Below are 10,248 nucleotides of genomic sequence, written 5' to 3' on the forward strand. Positions count from 1 at the left end.
TTCCATTTTTATTCTTTTTATCATGTTGCTTGGGTTTCAAATTCTAGGAGAGAGCAGCTTCTTGGGTTGCTTTCAGCCCGGAACATCGTAATCAATACTTTCACCAGACGTTATCCAATGGGCAGAGCTAATTTCTTAAAAAATAATGGAAGTGTTATTTCCCAGAGAAGGAGATGAGAGTTCAGGGCACCTTCAACAGACAAATAAATAAACAAAATGTGGTGTGTACATACAATGCAATATTATTGAGTGTTAAAAATGATGAAATTCTGATGATTACTACTGTATGGGTGAACCTTGAAAACATGATGCAAATTGAAATAAGTCAATGCAAAAGGGCACACAGTGTAGGCTTTCACTTATATGAGGCACCTAGAGTCATCAAATTCATAGAGACAGAAAGTAGAACAGTGGTGGGACTGCCCTGGTGGTCCAGCGGTTAAGACTCCACGCTTCCATTGCAGGGGGCACGGGTTTGATCCCTGGTGGGGGGACTAAGATCCCGCGTGCCGCATGGCGAGGCCAAACAAAAAAAGACAGAAAGTAGAACAGTGGTTACCAGGAATTGGGGAGGTATTGTTTAATGGGTATGGAGTTTCCGTTTGGGATGAGAAAAAAGTTCTGGAGGTAGATGGTACCGGTGTTTGCTCAACAAGGCAAATATACTTAATATCACTACACTGTACACTTAAAAATGGATAAAATGGTAAATTTTATGTCATGTATATTTTACCACAATAAGAAAAAAAAGTATGGGATAGCTAAAGTCAATGTGTCAAGAGAGGGATAATAGAAGGTCATGGTCATTGGAAGGAAAAGCCACCTGGGCACTGGTGAGGTGAGCCAGAAACCTGGACCCAAGCCCAGCTCGTCAGTGAGCAGGTCACCAAGCCTCCTTGACCTCTTTTTCTCACTTATGGTTAGAAACTAGGACCCCGTGTTCTATCTCAGAGGAACTGGGTTATCCTGTGAAAGTATTTTGTAAACTTATAAAATTCTACACACATGTAGGCATTACTACCCGAGGGCGTGGAAAAGCCTGTTGTAAATTCATATTTCGGTGACCTGGAGGGTAAGTGGCGACCACCACTTCCTTAGGTTAGTATTTGGAAGCTGACCCTCCCAGGCGGATGGAAAGGGTTAGAATCAAAATAAGAGCAGGACAGGAGACAGCTGTTCATAGGCATGCTGCAAAATCGACATGGGCCTGAATCACCCTACCATGCTGCTACTCCATTAAGACTTACAGCCTCCATGGGAGGCCAGATACATCCACAGCTTCAGTGGAGCAGCCCGTCTTTCCAGCTGAGTGTCTCTAAATGGCCTGCCAACAATGAAGCTGTTAATTAACATCCATAAAACCCAGTAACGGGTGCCTGTTGGATACATCTGACCTATGTCTGGTACAGGATTTGGGCAAATAAAAGAATGATTGATTCCAGGCATTCCAAAGATTTGGCTGTAGATATCAATGGCCTATTTCTGTGATAACTGCCTATTTGCTGACATGAGATGCAAAATACAGAATTAAAGCAGGTTTCACTGCAAGATTCTTCTGGTTCTGTCATTTGCATAGATTAAAACTTTCAGGGAGGGCCGGTTATTAGAGGTATGGATTGATCAGCCTCAAAGGTGGTTGGAAGAAATGCTACCAGCTTTATAACTTTGGGGTAGAATTTTCTGGCCACTCATTCAGGGATGGCACTTGGCTTTTTCACTCTTGGCTTTACGCAGTTCCAACTACCTGCTGAGTAGGGGCTTGAGGTTAAAACTCTAGAGCAACAGTTCTGAGACACATAGCTCCTCCCGAAACATATGAGGGCTACCGGGCTCAAACACCTTCTCACAGCTTTGTCCTTAGACGTCTTATCCTCAAGATTTTATTTCTTTCTTTTGAATCTGGCTGTATTATACAGCATATAGATATGTTATATAGCAAATTATATATATATATATATATGTATATGTATGTATATATGAATATATATGTCTTATCCAGTATTTCTACCTGTTCTATATGGTGGGAGTAGAAGGGGTAGTTCCTATGTACGTCCAGTTTACCATCTCAGTTAAGAAATGGAGCAAGGAATCCATATTATTAACTTTTGAAGATTTTGATGCTTGGCCATCCAGGAAATCAGGGAACCAAGATGGTGTTGCCTTTCTGGCGCTTGGTGTGTCCTCTTTGGGCTGGTGATCCCTGATTCCATGGTGGCCAGTCCATGACCATTTGTACTCACTTCAGCCTTTTTGGAGGAAAGAACAGACCCCATTTATTACCATAAAACTCATCTTTTTAAGGCATTGAAATTATTGACTTATATTGATTGAAAGTGACTTCATTTCTATGTATCCAGTAATAGATCAGGGTTGGAGTAGAGGATTTGGGGGAAGAGACATGGTAAAGGGGGAAAATGTAAAAAGAAGAAGAGGAACAGAGAAGGAAGAATAAGAATGAAGACAAAGAAAAGGGAAGGAGGGGAAATCGGATGGCCCAAGACAGAGAAAAGAGTAAGAGAGAAAAAGAGATGGGGTCAGGGAGAGGGGCATCCTCTCTGCCTTCCTGTCTCTTGCTCTCTGGAAGATTCACTGTCTGCTCTATAGCTGGCAGCTTCCAGCAACAGCTGAGTCTTGGTCTGTGATTCCCTCTGGAGGTGGAAGCTGGCAGGTGACTGCACCCGCAGCCTGCTCCTCTGTAGACCCCACCCTTCATTTGTCAGACACACTCCAAGTTCAGCTCAGCCCCGGGAGCCTGCCTTGGTTTGGCCTGAGGGAAGCCCTTTTTCAGGGAATACCTCACCCAGGAGAGCCATCAGTTGCTACTTTTCACAATTTCCAGATACTGAGATTAGGGCAAGGCTGCTGGCACCACGTTTGCTTTCCTTTTTGAGTTGGAGTGGGGCACGTTGGGGAAAATTTTTAATCAACCCAATTGCTGGGTCGCAGGGAACATCAGTGAAAATCCCACATGCATGAAAGGATTTTGACAGACCTCTTGAACATTCTTGAAGATCTGAAGACACAATCGGATTGACCGACCTGCATTCAAATGATCTGCCATACAAGTTTCGCTCCAATGCACAAAATTAATGTGAGACTGAATTGTGAGATTGACGAATTCCAATTAGTTCTTTCTTATAAATAGCAGTGTTTGGTGTGTGGTGCTATTTAGAAACTTCTAGCACCCCCATTCTATTTATAAACTGTTTTTATAAAGCATAGGGTTTAAAGGCTGAAAGAGACCTTAGAAATGCTGTAATGAAAAGAGCACTTTCCAGTTTCAGCCCTGAACCCCAATTGTTTGTGACCTTGAGTAAACCACTGAACTTTTCTGGGTCTGATTTTCCTCCTCTGTAAAATAAACTGCTTTTACTGACTGTGAGGTTACTTCAGTTCTCACTCTCCTTTATGTATCGTCCCACTGTGGTTTCTCACTGTGAATGGGGATCTGAGAGTTAAGCATCCCGGCCAGGGCTGCCCTCTAGTCAGGGACAGGCCATGCCACTCCCCACCTCCCACCGTTCCCGCAGTGAGTTTCACACATTCTGGGCTGCCGGGCTGCCTGCACCACACAGGGGGTAGGGGGTGGGGCGGAGGGAGCCAGAGCAGACCCATGTCAGCTCTAGAGTTATCAGCTCAAGATGGGGATCCTTTGTGGGTGGGAAATAAATCTAGTTCTCAGAACTCACCAGATTGGTTCTGGGTATAAATCTGCCAAGAAATTAATGTTTCTATCACAGAGCAGAGTCTGTCAATTTGAGAGAATGAAGCCTTTCCAGTTTGAATATGGACACTTTCCAAATGAAGTTGACATCTCCCAAGGCATCACCTGTACCTCCAGGTACTTTTTGATCTGCTTAGCTTCGCCTTCTAAACACTGACTGGACATATCCAAATGGGTGGACCGTGAAGTTGTGACTTAACCATGTCAGACACCAAACTCGTTACTCGTGCCCTGCCCCAACTCAACTGCCCCTCCTTGTGTATCTTCTATATCCATTATTACAGTTCATGGCACTGTGACTGGAAAACTGGGTTCACCTTTTGGTGGGTTTCGAGCCAAAAGACACAGCCAAACCAAAGATCGGGAGAAGGAAGGATTTATTACTTGCAACAAGTAGGAACACTGGGATCTTTCCCAAAGCTGTGTTTCCCCAAACAGCAAAATTGGGGAAGTTTTAAGCTAAGGGTACCTGCATATTCATGAAGGGGCTTGGGTGGTGTATGCATATTCATGATGGGGTTTGAGCAGAGGAGAATTCAGCATAGAATTGGAGCAAAGGTTGACAGAGTCCACGCTTTAGTTGACTGATGTCACTGAGGGTCAGAAAAGGTCAACATCATCATCCGTTAGGTTCCAGTTGACCTGGTGGTTGAGCGCTTCAGGCTAATCTTTACCGTTGAAATGGACCTGGGAGTCTTTGCGATGATATATTATCTTTGCTATTGTTACTTCTCTTGCCTGATAACAGTCATTTGTTCCTGCATTCTTTTGTTCTCTTAAGATCATTAATTACTGAGACCTGTTCAAGGACACGCATTTTGGCCAGGCTTAGATCACAAAATGGCTTAGGTCAAAAATGGCTTCTCTTATGTCAAGAAAGCCATGCCTGGTTTTCTTTCTCGGGGGATCCCCTACCTATTTGCTTATGGCACTAGCATCTACCCAGTGGCCCACGCCAGGCATATCTAGGTCATCTTTTGTTTTGTTTTGTTTTTGTTTTTGTTTTTGTTTTTGCAGTACGCGGGCCTCTCACTGCTGTGGCCTCTCCCGCCGCGGAGCACAGGCTCCGGACTCGCAGGCCCAGCGGCCAAGGCTCACGGGCCCAGCCGCTCCGCGGCACGCGGGATCCTCCCGGACCGGGGCACGAACCCGCGTCCCCTGCATCGGCAGGCGGACTCCCAACCACTGCGCCACCAGGGAAGCCCTCTAGGTCATCTTTGATCCCTCCCTCTTCTTGACCACACATCAATTGGCCTCAGTATTAGTTTTCCAAGCCTGCCCTCACAAAGCATCACAGACGAGGTGGCTTAAAACAACAGCTTTATTCTCTCATAGTTCTGGAGGCTAGAAGTCCAAAATCAAGGTGTCAGCAGGGCATGCTCTCCGTGAAGGCTCTAGGGAAGAATCTTTTCCATGCCTTTCTCTTAGTTTCTGGTCATCTTGACATTCTTTGGCTTGTAGAAGTATCACTCCAATCTCTGCCTCTGTTACCATGTGGCATTCTCCTATGGGGGCAGAGGTAACCTCCTCTTTCCCATCTCTGTTCTTTTCTGGCAATTAAAATGACATAAGGCAGATTAATAGGAAAAAATTGAATTGATTATGTGTGCACGAGGAATTCGCATACATAGGAAGAATTCCAAAGACAGCAAGGTAAGGTGAAGTACATATTCTGAACGAAGGAGAAGGAGGCAGAGGTCTGGGGCTTTAAGAGGAAGTAAGGTCATTCACAGGAAGATAAGCAGAGTTAATGTTTGGTAAACTGAAACAGGAAGGAAGGGGGCAGGGCATACCCTTTAAAAGAATGACAGAGCCATAGGACATGGCAAAGAAAGGTTAGAACCAATTGGGTCCAAGATGGTGGAAAATTCAACTTCCAGTAGACCTTGAGCCTCCTTATGTGCTCGTTATAATACACTAACATGCGAAGTGACACACCCACCAGTGCCGTGACAGTTCTGAGGCCAACCATAAAAGGTCAAAAAGTGGGCGGTGGCCCAATTCCGGAAATCCCTGCCCCTCCCCTGAAATAATTGGAATAATCCTCCTACTCATTAGCCTATGAAATTACCCAGCCCATAGAAACTAACCACGCCATATTTTGAGGCTTTCTCACCTTCTGAGATTGTCCACACTGTCTGTAGGTGTTCCTCTCTAAATAAATCCAATTCTTACCTATAGCTTTGTCTCTCGCTGAGTTCTTTCTGTGATGAGACATCAAGAACCTCAAATTCACAGGGAACAAAACAAATGTTTGCTGGACCATCCAAAGACAATGGGACACAGAGAGGACTTGGATCAAATGGGCTCTGCTAGGTTCCTCCCTGTTCACCACACCTAATCTTTACTATAGTTATGCAAGGTGATAGCTCCTTCCTGGGACAGGCCTCCTGTCATACATTCTTGTAGGCAGTGAGGGGGAAGTTCAAAGGTTCTTCCTGAGTCTTTTGTGTCTCTATTGTTTTCAGCTTGAAATGTGCATGCCAGAGTCGCACCTCTTGGGGTGACCTGCCCTGAACACCATCACTCCCCTGCGTTTCTATGTCTTTTCTCCTCTTCTCATAAGAACACCAGTCATACTGGATTAAGGACCCACCCTAATTGGGTATAACCTTATGCACTACCTGGATGACTCCCTTTCTCTTTCCATGAGACTGACCTGCTTCTGGAGGATGGATGGGGCAGTGCGGTGAGGGTAAGGGATCCCTTTGGCCAACCTTTATAAGGCTGAAGGGAGTTGGGACAGCTCCTTGGCACTGTGTTTACAACATGAAGCTATGTTAAGACTACCGGCCTCAGCTTTGGAACTTTAGCCAAAATTTCAAGACTAAGGGAGAAGACTCATGCAGCATTTTGCTACTTATGTGTTACAAATGTGCATGGACATGGGAAAATGTCCGCAAGGGCACATTCACACTGGGGAGTGAAACATCTGTGGCTTCTTTTCGGTGGTATTATGCGTGCACGGGGCCACTTTTACTATTTGCTTTACACAATTTTATATTGCCTAACTTTTTAAAATAACATTTGCTACTTTCATCTATACAAAAATTTAAACATGAATAGCTCACCTTTGGGAATCTTCCTTTTTTTTACTAGGCTGTAGTAAGCAAAGGTGTCAAAACAGTGAAAGATTTTTCCTTTCAAAAAAAAAAAAAACCCTAATTTAAAAATTATTTTCTGAATGTGTGTCCTATGCATACCTTTGGAACAGAGTCTATTACTTACTTTCTTTGTTTTGAAATTCCAAAGACCTTGCACAGGTATTTCCAAATAGGAAGAGCTAAAGGCAGGCAGGCAGGAAGGAAGGGAATTACTAATCAATGACAATGGGACCCTGAGGACTGTGCAGAGGTGAGCTGGGCTCTCATTCTCTTTAACTTTACACTAAAGAGTATATTGTTATTTAAATTTATCTTGCAAAGATTCTATTGCAAGCCTGATTCTTAGTTCAATAGGGCTGTACTGATCTGATTACATCCTCCAAGACCCCTGAGCTTATCTATCTCCTCCGAGGTAGCACAGAGAACTCTTCAAAGTTTTTTGATTAAATTATGTGTCCCAGGGCAATCTGTAACCAAGAAATCTATTATGCTTCAAGAGTTGGTTAAGTGCTTGAAAGTGGTGGAGAGCCATTCAGAACTGCAGGCTCCTGGCCTGAAATCCAACGCTGGAGTTGGTTTTGCCGGCTGGTACTTGGGTCCATAGTTTGCTTTGAGCCTTAACCACTGGGAAAGCTGCAGATGAGCTAAGGCTTTCTTCTCAAACAGTTTAACTGAACTGTGAATTTAAACACCAAGAGCTAATGAGAGCAGAACACCATGGCTAATAAAATAGAAAAATCATCCAACTGCATGAATACTTATAGATATGCAAATTTAAACAAGGAATACAATTTGCTACCTATCAGACTAATGGAGATTTTAAAAAAGGACAATAGCCAATGACTAAGGAATCAAGCACTCTCATATACTGCTAAGGGTTAGTTGGAACAAAATTTTTAGAGAGTAATTTTTCAATCTGTATACATATGTGCACAAATTTCAATCAGCAATAACACTTTTAGGAGTTTATTTCAGAAAATATTTTAAATATTCACAATGATTTAGCTACATGCTTCTTCCTCCAGCCTTATTTAAAAGGGTGAAAACCTGCACATAAACTACATGTTCTACAAAGGAAATATGTTTGAAAAGCATCCTATGCTTTTCAAGCATCTTTTGTTGAAAAGCATAGTGTTTTTAACAACACTATGTCTACATTTTTGGTGGCCTGATGGTTTGGGGTTTTCCTCCTCAGTTTTCCCTTCCTGAAGCTTTTCTGTCTCCCAAGAGAGGCAGGGCACATACAAAGCATAATGGAATGGAGTCCTTATAATAGAGCGCTTTGAGGTGGAGCGCTTCTACAAGCTACACAAACTTGTATTTTTATGGGGAGTCAGAGAGGAAATGAAAGAGAGAGAGAGAGAGAGAGGCTTTCAAGCACACTAACGAATAGCAAGTAAGAGTTGTGCTAAGAAGTAATCACAGTGGACAGAGTAAAAGATCTGTTTTTACTGTCTTTTATTTTGTTGTTTCTTTTTGCTTTTTTGTGTTTTTTGTTGCAGACACCTTGAGTCAATATTAGAACTGTGTGTCTCTCATTCCCTTGGGACCCACAGCATTAACTAGCAAATCTACCACAGAATCCAGTTGGTGTGCTCACGGGAAGGTCTGTGGTCAGGGAGGGCACAGAGACCCAGAGAGCATTTTATGTGGGTCTAGTGGAGACAATGTCTGTATAGTTTTGCCAATGTTGGCGCTGGAAATTTCAATCTAGGTATGGTGGAGGGTCCATGTGAAGATTTATCTGTGGGGTAATGTGCTTCTCAAATGCAGCTATGCTCTGCATTTAAAACCTGCCCTGCCAATGGCAGAAGTTCATGTTTACTTGAACTTCATGTTCAAGGTGCTCCTCCTTGTTAATGCTGAAAAACTTCTAGAGACCTAAATTGACTTAAAATACATGATCAGGGCTTATTTTGCATAGCATATAGTTTACCCCTTTCAGGTGATTTTTTTTTTAAGTAAATTTACCCAGTTGTGCAACCATCAGCAAAAATCTGCTTTTAGAACATTTTCATCATTTTTCTAACATACACATTTACTGCTCATCTCCATTCCCCACTTTCCCCCCAGCAACCAGGAGTCTACTTTTTCTTTATATCTTTGCCTTTTCTAGATATTTCATACAAATAGAATCACATAACATGTGGTCTCTTGTTCCTGGCTTTTTAAATTGAGCATAATGATTTTGCCATTCATCCATGCCACAGTATATTTCTGTAGTTTGTTCTTTTTTCTTTTGTTAAACTGCTAAATCCTATTCAATTGTATGGATATACAGGTAAATTGACTCTTAAGTACTCACTACAAGTATTGTTTCAATAAAGCATATAGGCAAGAAGAAAATCAACCTGCTGAAATTTTAGTTGCACCAAAAATGTATTTCCAAGATAAATTTTCTAATGGAAATAGAACGTTCATTTTATAATACTCTGTCTAATCCATCACCAACCTACACTTTCATTTTTAAAATAAATATTCATTGAGCTCATGCCAACTGCTGTGCTAGGTTTTGGTGAACCGGGCATGGATAAGACATGATCATTGCCCTACACAAACTTGTATTTTTATGGGGAGTCAGATCTAGAACATAAAAGGAAGCAATGAAAACGCTTGGGTGCTGGTGGGATGTCAAAGTAGGCAGACTTAAAATCCTAAATTGGAACACTTATACATTTTAAGGTTCTTTTAAATTCCTGTTCCAGATTCATGATAGAAAATAAATGACCCCATTGGGCATAAAAACAAGTCATTTTCAGGGTCTACAATTAAATTCTAGACTAATAGCATGACTTTCATGACTTTGATGACCTTGGAAAAAGTCACACAAACACTCGCTTATCCGAATATACATGGTGGAAGGCACGAGTGACAGGCACTTCTCTTTGTTGACCCAGTATCCATACCCCTCCTTCTCTATTAACAGAACCCAAATTTGTTTGGGTAGTAGTAGAAGTCCTTTGATTTCAGAAAGGAAAGGGTCTACTCTTAATCCCTTGGAATGAATTGTGATTATTCTAAACCAATTATTCCTCTTGGTCCAGGGATGACTGTGTGATCCAGTTTTGGCCAGTAAGATGCAAAGGGAAGTCTGCAAGGTGACACTTCTGGGAAAATTTTGCTTTCCCTTGTTCTTGCCTAGAATGTGGATGTGATGTCTGTAGGTGCAAAAGGCATTGGAGACCAAGAGACAAACAGCACGAGGATGAAAACAAATAATCTGAGGAAGATAGGTCTGGAAAGATGGAAGGAAACATGGTCCCCGATGATGTCACTGAACAGCAGCATGAGTCCAGACTGCCCACTTCCAGAATTCTCATTACACGAGAAAACACAAAAAAAACAAAAACTTATTTGTTTACATTTTTTTGTGCATGAACTTTTCTGTTACTTGCTGCCAGAAGCATTCCTAGCTGGGAG

The sequence above is a fragment of the Aethalodelphis obliquidens genome, unplaced genomic scaffold (assembly GCF_003676395.1).
Source record: "Aethalodelphis obliquidens isolate GAN/ISIS:26980383/991018 unplaced genomic scaffold, ASM367639v1 scaffold3, whole genome shotgun sequence".
In the NCBI taxonomy this organism is placed as follows: Eukaryota; Metazoa; Chordata; class Mammalia; order Artiodactyla; family Delphinidae; genus Aethalodelphis; species Aethalodelphis obliquidens.